Below are 10,142 nucleotides of genomic sequence, written 5' to 3' on the forward strand. Positions count from 1 at the left end.
AGACTTAAAAGCTCCCTCTCTAAACGATGTCTACACCCAGATGGTTCACCACTGCCTTCTCAAGGTTGATTAGGGATGGGCAACAAATATTGACCATGCCATTAGTGTCTATGTCCCTTGAAAGGGTAAGAATAATCATCAGCACTGAAGCTGGATTAGAAATAGCATTCTGTCCCCTACCTGCCAATTTTCTCCCTTTCTTAAAGAGCATCATCTCCTTCAGGCTGTGGCTGCACATGTGACTTCTTAATGTCAGAACATAGACAGTAAACTTCACTGTTTGTATGTGAGTGTGAGAGTGTTATAGCGTGTGAGAGTGTTATAGTGTATGTGAGCATGAGGGTATATGTGGATGTGGGAGTGAGTGAGCATGTGTGTGTGAGTGTGACAAGAGTGAGTGCGTGTGAGTTTATGTGAGAATGTGTGTGCGTGCATGAGACTGTGTGTGTGTTGTCTGTGTCTGTCTTGTATTTGTGCGACTGTATTTGTGTGTGTCTGTGCATTTGTGTGTATATGCATTTGTGTGTGTCTCTGTGTTCTTGTCTGTATATTTGAAAATATGCCTGTGTATTTGTCTGTATGTGTATTTTGTGTCTGTATCTGTGTTCTGGTCTATATATTTGAATATGTGCCTGTATATTTGTGCGTGTTGGTGTATTTGTGTGTGTCTGTGTGTGTGTGTGTGTGGTGGGGGGGCGGGGGGGTAAGATGGAAAAGCGTGGGGAAGCATGGCTCATTCATTAGCAGGTGCAGTGTCAGTACTGGAGGGGAGGCACTGACCCTCAATCTTAACCAACTGCGCTTCGGCTGTCACATGCTTTCCCGGCAGAAGACCAGCTAAATAGCAGGAGGATTCCAATTTGCAGTTCGCGTCTCAGAATCACTTAGGCAGAAGAGGAACTCGCTTTAGACGGCTTGCAGTGAAATCTGGGCGCAAAAAACCAAGACATATCAGTTTTGAAGAGCCCAGGCATGAAGGGAATACAGTAACGCCACTTAACTTCAAACACGCCTTGGGTTGGGTTTACAAAATTAATTTTTTTATTTGCGATTACAGTAATGAAATGAACGCCCGGGATGGTTAGTCTCTGTCGCTGCCTGAGGCATCACTGACACCCTCTGCAGTTTGCAAAAAAACATCAGGTTTGCCCGCGAGCTTGATTACAATCATAATTACTGGAACACAGTCAAGCACATTACAACAGCAATTGGCACCAAACGCTTTTCCAGAAAAGGAAAACAACCCCTAATTCAGATGTTAAAAGAACCTCCAACACAGAGTTACGTGGATTGCAAACATATCAGGCAGCGCAGCACAATAGCATCGGGTGTCACCAACACAGAAACTACTCTCAGAACGGCTGGGCGCAGTGACAGGTTTCCTCAGTTGGGAAGGGGGTAGGAGCTGAGGGGCAGAGGGTGAACACAATCAGCATCACTGCAGTACCAAGAGTATTAGTGTTCTTAGGGGGCAGTGGTCCTGTTCTTACCCCCGGACCAGCAGGCCAGGTTCAAGTCTCATCTGCTCCAGAGTTGTGGGACTATTGAGTTCAACAGTTTCAAATTGTGAACCATTTCTTTCCTTTCTGTTAGCTTGTTATCATGTCCATCCCCACTTACTGTCTTTTCAAGTCTGGCAGGAGACACACTATTGTTCTGCCATTCTCACATTCCCATTGCTTAACGTAAACTACTGACATCTCTTCACCACCAGCTCTCTACACCCACAACTCCCACCACCCTCCCAAACTACAGCATAAAGACTGCCTCCATCCACACTTCTCCAGCTCTGAACAAGAGTCATCTACACTAGTAATGTTAGCTGGCTCTCTCCGTGGATGCTGCCTGACCCACTGTGATCTCCAGCATTTGTCGTTTTCAATACAGCTCTGGACAGCCTGATTAAAAAATATCTACCAAGAATGCATGAAGGGGAGGTGGTGGCATAGTCCAGTCACCCGGAACCTCAGACTCTGATGAGTATGGGGACATGAGTTCAAATCCCAGCATGGTCACCAGTGAAATGAAGAACAAAGAAAACTTACAGTCCAGGAATAGACCCTTCAGCTCTTCAAGCCTGAACCGATCCAAATGTACTGTCTAAACCTGTCGGTCAATTCCTAAGCATTTGTATCCCTCTGCTCCCCATCCATTCATGCATTAGTCCAGACGAATCTACTGTGCCTGCCTCTACCACCTCTGCTAGCAACGTGTTCCAAACACTCACCACCCTCTGTGTGAAATCAATAAAAATCTGAAACGGATGTGGTGATACAGTGGCCATGTCTTCGATTCAGTGATATTGAACACAATGAAATGGGGTTGCAGGTTTGAATCCCACTGTCGGGCAACTGATAGGGGTGGCATGGTGGCTCAGTGGTTAGCACTGCTGCCTCACAGTACCAGGGACATGGGTTCAGTCCCACCCTGTCTGTGAAGAATTTGCACATTCTTCCTATGTCTGGGTGGGTTTCCTCCCACAGTTCAAAGATGTGCAGCTTACGTGGATTCTCCATAACAAAATTGTTTGCAGTATTCAGGGATTTGCAGGCTAGAGAGATAGGGTAGGGTGCTGTTTGGAGATTTGGTGCAGACTTGGTGGGGATGAATACCTGCTTTCTGCACTGTAGGGATTCTATGAAAGTTATCTTCAATGAAAACCTGGAAGGAAAAATGTGGCAGTGTTCTTATCTCTGGAGACCTGAATTCAAATCCCACATGCTCCAGAGGCACGTGTCATAATGTATCTGAACAGGTCAATTAAAAATATCTGGTAGTGCAGTGATAGTGCCCCAATCTCTGAGTCAGGAGGCCTGGGTTCAACTCTTAGCCTCTCCAGAGGTGTGCAATAACATATAAGAAAAAGAAATTGCTGGAGAATCTCAGAAGGTCTGGCAGCAACTTTGTTTTCTCGTCACAGATGCTGCCTGACCCGCTGAGTTTCTGAAGCAATTGCTGTTTTTGTTTGTTTCCGATATCCAGCATCCACAGTTTGGTATTTTAATCTGCAATAACATCTGCGGCAGGTTGGTTTCAAAATATGTACCGAGCACATGGAAAGTGGAATTGCTTTGGCAGCAATTGCTTTGAATTGACGGAGATAATCTGCTTGACCTGGGACTGGGGCAATATAAACCATCAAAGGAGTAGCTGAGCAGAATGAGATAGTGAAGCATGTTGAAGAATGTGAGGCGGACCTTCGAGGAATGGAGCATTTTGCCACTTTTATTTTGTATCCAGTATCAGTGTCAGACACAGCCCGAACAATCAAAAGTAGAAGGTTTCCTGCACCTACTGTATTGCCTAAGCCTGGAAAACTACTCTGTGCTAGGCCAGAAGCACTTTCCATTTTGCACACTTTCTGTTCTTAACCATTCACTTCCACCACTCTGATTTGCTGTGTGTTCTCTGTACACTACCCTGGAAAAGCCACTGAGGATTCTGCAACAGCACCTCTCAAACCCACCACCTCAGACAAAGGCAGCAAGTATATAGAATACTACATCAGATGCTATCCTAACTGGGCAAAGTACCAAACGTATCCTTCAGCTCTGAGTCAATATTCCTGGTGTTCCCTTCTGAACAGACCAGTCCCCCAAGGAGGTGTTAGCCTAATGGTATTATCACTATTAGTAATCCAGGGGACAAGGGTTCCAATCCTGCTGTAGCAGATGCTAGAATATGAACTCAAGGGGAAAGTTAAAGAAAAACTGAAATAACGAGTCTAAGGGTGACCATGAAACTATTGTTGGGGGGAAATCCCATGTCCAGAGTGTGGTGCTGGAAAAGCACAGCAGGTCAGGCAGCATCCAAGGAGCAAAAGAATTGATGTATCGGGTATAAGCCCTTTATTAGGAATGTTGGGGAGGCCAAGAGGGCTGAGAGATAAATGGCAGGATGCTGGGGATGGGAGGAAGGTAGCTGGGAATGCGAAAGGTAGATGACGGAGGGGGTGATGGTGGTAGGTTGGAGTGGAGGGTGGAGAAGATAGGTGGGAAGGAAGATGGACAGGTAGGACAGGTCAAGAGGGTGGTTGGATCTGGGATAAGGTGGGGTGAGGGGAAATCAGGAAACTGGTGAAATCCACATTGATGCCATGTGGTTGGAGGGTCCCAATGCGGAAGATGAGGCTTGAAGGTAGAAGACAGAGGGTGGTGGTGGAGGGTTGTTTAACAGCGTGGAGTGGAGTGCCACAAGGATTGGTGTTGGGTCCACTACTTTTCTTCATTTATACAAATTATTTGGATGTGAGCATAAGAGGTGTAGTTAGTAAGTTTGCAGATGACACCAAAGTTGAAGATATAGTTGACAGCGAAGAAGGTTACCTCAGATCACAATGGGATCTTGATCAAATGGGCCAATGGGCTAACAAGTGGCAGATGGAGTTTAATTGAGATAAATGCAAGGTGCTGCATTTTGGGAAAGCAAATCTTAGCAGGACTTATACACTTAATGGTAAGTTCCTATGGTGTGTTGCTAAACAAAGAGACCTTGGAGTGCAGGTTCATTGCTCCTTGAAAGTAGAGTTGAAGGTAGATAGGATAGTGAAGGTGGTGTTTAGTATGCTTTCCTTTATTGGTCAGAGTACTGAGTACAGGGGTTGGGAGGTCATGTTGCAACTGTCCAGGACATTGGTTAGGCCAGTTTTGGAATATTGTGTGCAATTCTGGTCTCCTTTTTATGGGAAGGATGTTGTGAAACTTGCAAGGGTTCAGAAAAGATTTATGAAGATGTTGCCAGGGTTGGAGGATTTGAGTTATAGGAAGAGGCTGAATAGGCCGGGCTGTTTTCCCTGGAGCGTCGAATGCTGAGGGGTGACATCATAGAGGTTTACAAAATTATGAGCATGGATAGAATAAGTAGACAAAGTCTTTTCCCTGGGGTCGGGGAGTCCAGAACTGGAGGGCATCGGTTTAGGGTGAGAGAGGAAAGATATAAAAGAGACCCAAGGGGCAACTTTTTCACAAAGAGGGTGGTACGTATATGGAATGAGCTGCCAGAGGAAGTGGTGGAGGCTGGTACAATTGCAACATTTAATAGGCATTTGGATGGGTATGTGAATAGGAAGGTTTTGGAAGGATATGGGCCGGGTGCTGGCAGATGGGACTAGATTGGGTTGGGATATCTGGTCAGCGTGGACATGTTGGACCGAAGGGTCTGTTTCCGTGCCATACATCGTTATGACTCCATGACTCTATGTGAAAATATCCTTTGGGACATTGGATGAAGGTGAGGGGGATGTTGTGGGCGCAGGTTTTACACCTCTTGCCATGGCAGGGGAAGGTGCCAGGATTGGAGGGTGGGTTAATGGGGGCTTGAACCCAAAAGGGAGTTTCGGAGGGAATGGTCTTTGCTGAATGCAGATAGGGATGGGGAGGGAAATATATCTCTGATGGTGGGGACAGTTTGTAGGTGGCAGAAGTGGCAGAGGATGATGCGTTGTATGGTGGGGGCCGGGGCACCGAAAATCATGGAGGTGGTGTAGGGGGTGGGTGGTGTCTCGAATGTATGTGGGGGGGATGCTGGACCAAGGGGGACAGGATGGTGTCAAGGTATATAGAGAGAAGTTTGGTTTTTGTTGAGTTTTGTTGACAGATTTGGACCCACAATGCTCTGACTCATGAGTAGATGTTTACTGAGCTATATCAGTTCCATGTACTGAGTACAAGGCAAGATTCAGAGGACAATAGACAATAGGTGCAGGAAGAGGCCATCCTGCCCTTCAAGTCTGCACCGCCATTCAATATGATCATGGCTGATCATCCTTAATCAGTATCCTGTTCCTGCCTTATCTCCATAACCCTTGATTCCACAATCCTTAAGAGCTCTATCCAACTCATTTGTTAAATGAATCCAGAGACTGGGCCTCCACTGCCCTCTGGGGCAGAGCATTCCACATAGCCACCACTCTCTGGGTGAAGGAGTTTCTCCTCATCTCTGTCCTAAATGGTCTACCCCGTATTTTTAAGCTGAGTCCTCTGGTTCGGCATTCACCCATCAGCGGAAACATGTTTCCTGCCTCCAGAGTGTCCAATCCTTTAATAATCTTATGTCTCAATCATATCCCCTCTCAGTCTTCTAAACTCAAGGACACAGTCCTTGAAGGGTCTTTGAACCAAGATGACACTGCAATATAAGAATGGCTACTTGAGGGAGCAAATTGCCCCTGTGTAATCCCTCACTATCTTCACCCAAATGCTCAAGAGCACTGGAGGAAAACAAATTCTTTTTTTAGTGACATGGTGACTATGACTCAAAGAGTTTTCTGATAAATACTTCCCAAAGACATTAGGGACTTATATATAGTTTTGAGAAACTAATTTTATCTTTGTACAGCTAATAAAATGTCACCGTCATGCAGCAGCCCGTATGAGATAAAGACATAACTTGAAGGCTTTTTACGATATCAATTGTCAAAAGCAAAACAAGCCTATTAAGAACAAGCAGCCACACAGTTACTGTCACAAGCGCAGTGCAACAATCCATCAAGTGGGATACTGGGAGGGGAGGAGGCTGAGATTAACCTATCGCAGTTTGTTAAGCAAGTGTGCAAACACACCCTCCCACACATCACCATGTGGAGATAAACATCTGCACTCCCTTCAGTACACAGACATAATGACTCAAACATACAGGATCAATACAACATTATATTTCCCTTCCCACTGCTGCACACATCATGATCCAGGCTCCTGAAACCAGAAGAGCATACTGGTGAGCACTATCACTCACAGTGCTTTCTTGTCCCTCCTTTACTCATTGTACAAATTCTGAAGATGAGTCATTTCAGAATTGGAACGTTAACTCTGTTTCTCTCTCCACAGATACTGTCTGACCTGCTGAGTTTCTTTCGCACTTACTGTTTCTATTTATTTATATAGCCACTTCCACAAGGCATCCCAAAGTGCTTCACAGCTCATTAAATACTTTCCAAAGTGTAGTCACTGCTGTAATTAAGATAAACTCAAATTACTTTATACACAGCACGCTCCCACAAACAAATGTAATACTGACAAGCGAACCTGCTCATTGAGGGATAAATATTGGCCTAGATATTACGGATAATTTCTCTGCTCACCATGTGATCTTTAACTTCCATCTATGAGGGTGGGCTGAATCCTAGTTGACCATCTAAAAAAAAAAGTGGCACCTTTAACAGTGCAGCACTCCTTCAGGACTGCAGCATTTATGCAGCTAATAAATATTCTACAAAAGTAAAAGAAAAGTTCAAAAATTGTTAAACAACTATTCTGAAGAACAGTCTTATCAGACCCGCAATGTTAACTCTGTTTCCCTCTGCACAGATGCCGCCAGGCCAGCTGGGTTTCTACAACATTCTCTGTATTTGTTTGGTATAACAATACGCTTTGGGGGAATTTTAAAAAAATAACCTGGGCATCGTTGCCCATCCCTTGCTGCCCTTGAGAAGGTGGTGACCTGCCTTCTTGTCCATTTTGTTATTGGCTGCCAAGCATCACACCAGTAGCCACACTTGAAAACAAAGCACTCAATTGCTTGTGAAACATTGTGGGACACTTGGACTATGAAGATTGTCACATACCAAACCTCTCCTATTTTCCCTGTCGTTACGACCTTAGCTCACCATATTTCAGCACCAGTATAATTCCCATTCAACTTCACTTTTGATACAAAATCCCAATATTGACATTGTTTGCTGGAGAGACTTCACTAAGTTCAGATTGGAGAGGACTAATCCTCCCTGTAACACTTTAACACATCTTAACACAAGTTAGTAAGCAAACACAAATGCACAAACAGCCACATACTTACAGACGTACATGCAGGCAACATGTACACAGACATCTGTACATTAACATACAGGAATGCACCCATACACACAAGAACCTATATGCATGTTAACCTATATACCCACACATTTAGCATGTAAATATTTACAATAACAAGCATACATATTTGTGTGTGTGTGTGTGAAGTGTACCAATGTACACATGGATACCATACAGTTGCCAATCATCTATGTGGGTCCCTCTGTTAATATAAACCCTGCACATTTGCACACACACATGAAAAATGTACAGACAAATGTACTCACAGCACTGGCTAACATGCATGTAGAATGATATAGAACAAAAGGAGGCCAATCGACCTGTCAAACCAATGGACAGCTGTTTGCCAAACTAGCCCCATCTCTCTCACTCCTTCACCACCTAGCCCTACTGTTTTTCCAGAACGAACATTATTCCTTTTGAAAGTTACTTCTGAATCTGTTTCCTTCACCCTTTCAGATGGGGGTTCCAGAGCTTAGGAATTGGGGACTATATATATGTACTCAGCCTCCCAACGTTAAGCACCCACCCACCCACACAGACAGACACACCCAGGCACTGACACACCATGTGCATGTGCTGCCCACACGCTCCAACACCATATTGGTCAGAATCAGCCTGACACACTGACTGAGCAGTGGGATAGTCCTACATAGACAGTGGGGAAGCACAATCATCCTCTCTCTCTTTCTCTCTCTCACACACACACAGACAAGAATACACACCCGCACACCAGTTTGCGCAAACAGCCACCTACACACAGACACACACAATGCAAGTGCCCACATCTATCCACACACCAATTTATCAGTGAATGCACACTTTCCTAGAGACACACACACACACACACACACCATGAACCCAGCCTCACACAGCACAAACTCACGAATATCTTATCCACACGCTACGCGGATAGTAAAACGCGACAGTTAAAACAAAAAAGCGCCGGCTCCATAGCTCAGGGGTTAGACCAGAGGTCGCGAGTTCAAATCTCGCTGGGGCCTATTCACGAAATCCTTGTGTTGTATATTGTCGAAATGACAAATATAAGCGACTCTACTCTAAAAACAACTTAATTAAGACTAACGATGCATTAGAAAAAAGCTACAATTTGCACATCACTCCCTCCCACTTCCCTTGTCTTATCTAAAAGCCCCCTGAGACCACCCCTCCTTGTAGCACCTTGCAAAGATTTGAATTTCCTTTGGATAGATCCACAGGGCACTGGACTGTCCTACAAGACCCCCAGATTGTTACAAGTCACGGGTTCTTGTTCAGAGAGTTGCTCTCTCTCTTTCCCTTCCCTGTGATGCATGATATATTATCTTTGCATCTTATTCAGGGAGCCCCCTCGCGTAGTTATCCCGTAAGAGATGGAGGAGGAGGGGAGAGAGAGAGAGAGAGAGACGTTCTTTTGACCCTCACCAATCCTGCAGTGTTATTCAGTGACAGCCCGGGCTGACACAGTTAAATAGTACACTGGGGGGCTGGAGAAAGCTGCTGAAGGATGGCACTGAACCTGGGGTTTCTCAGCTGGACATTTAGACCTTCCTACCCTGCGATTAAAAAAAAGACTCCAGCAGATGTGAGTGGACGCCTCCCCAGTAGAGTGAAAGTAGCTCCACAAACCCACTCCTGTTAAAACGTTTCGATTAGCCCCCTTTTCCCCTTTCACATCCCTCCATTCACAAAACATTGGGCATCCGTGCACCTGTTCCAATCCGATGCAAGAAAATATACTTATTCCTTGCCTAGATTATTCCAATCCAGGCTCCCCACTATGAACACCCCCGACACAAGCATGAGATGTTTTCCGGGCCACTCACCGCGAGGATTTCTTTGCTCAGAGATGGAGCATCGCTCTAAGTCATTGCTCACGCTGGATCGCAGTCTAGAGCCGGCACATTCACAGCACTCTGCTGTTTTCTCCCACACACTGACGAATTATTCTGACCATCCTTCAGAGGGAGCCTGACTGGTTCCAGGATTCACTTGTCCTTCCTTTCCGCTCTGTCTCTCCTCCCTCCCTCCCCCTGACTGAGCAGTGAGCTGTGAGCATCTGCAATGTTCCCCCCCCCCAGCCCCTTGCCCACTCAGTCTCCCCCCTCAGTGTGTCTGAGGCAGGCAGGGAGCCGCAGCTCTCTCACCCCCTCACTGCCCACAGCCCATAGGCTGCTCCAGGCAAAGGGGCTGTCACTACTCGCCAACACCGATTGGCTGTGTCTGTGGGTCCTCCGCAGAGTGCGACGGGGAGGGAGGGGGATGGAGGAGGGAGAGGAGGAGGGAGAGGGGAAGGGATGGTGGAGGAGGGGGGGGGGGGAAGGGATGGTGGTG

At 45.9% G+C, this 10,142-nt stretch overlaps 1 protein-coding gene across 2 annotated transcripts in view; it reads right to left on the reverse strand.

Annotated features, from left to right (window-relative positions):
• Positions 1 to 9,858, reverse strand: part of LOC122563075 (leucine-rich repeat neuronal protein 1-like) — a 216,073-nt gene extending 206,215 nt beyond the window's left edge. For both annotated transcript variants that reach the window (XM_043716458.1, XM_043716459.1), the window contains exon 1: positions 9,635 to 9,858. The gene's annotated coding sequence lies outside the window, so the exon portion shown is untranslated. The remainder of the gene's footprint in view (positions 1 to 9,634) is intronic.
• Between the last annotated feature and the right edge of the window lie 284 nt (positions 9,859 to 10,142).

Source organism: Chiloscyllium plagiosum, chromosome 26 (genome assembly GCF_004010195.1).
Source record: "Chiloscyllium plagiosum isolate BGI_BamShark_2017 chromosome 26, ASM401019v2, whole genome shotgun sequence".
Classification (NCBI taxonomy): Eukaryota; Metazoa; Chordata; class Chondrichthyes; order Orectolobiformes; family Hemiscylliidae; genus Chiloscyllium; species Chiloscyllium plagiosum.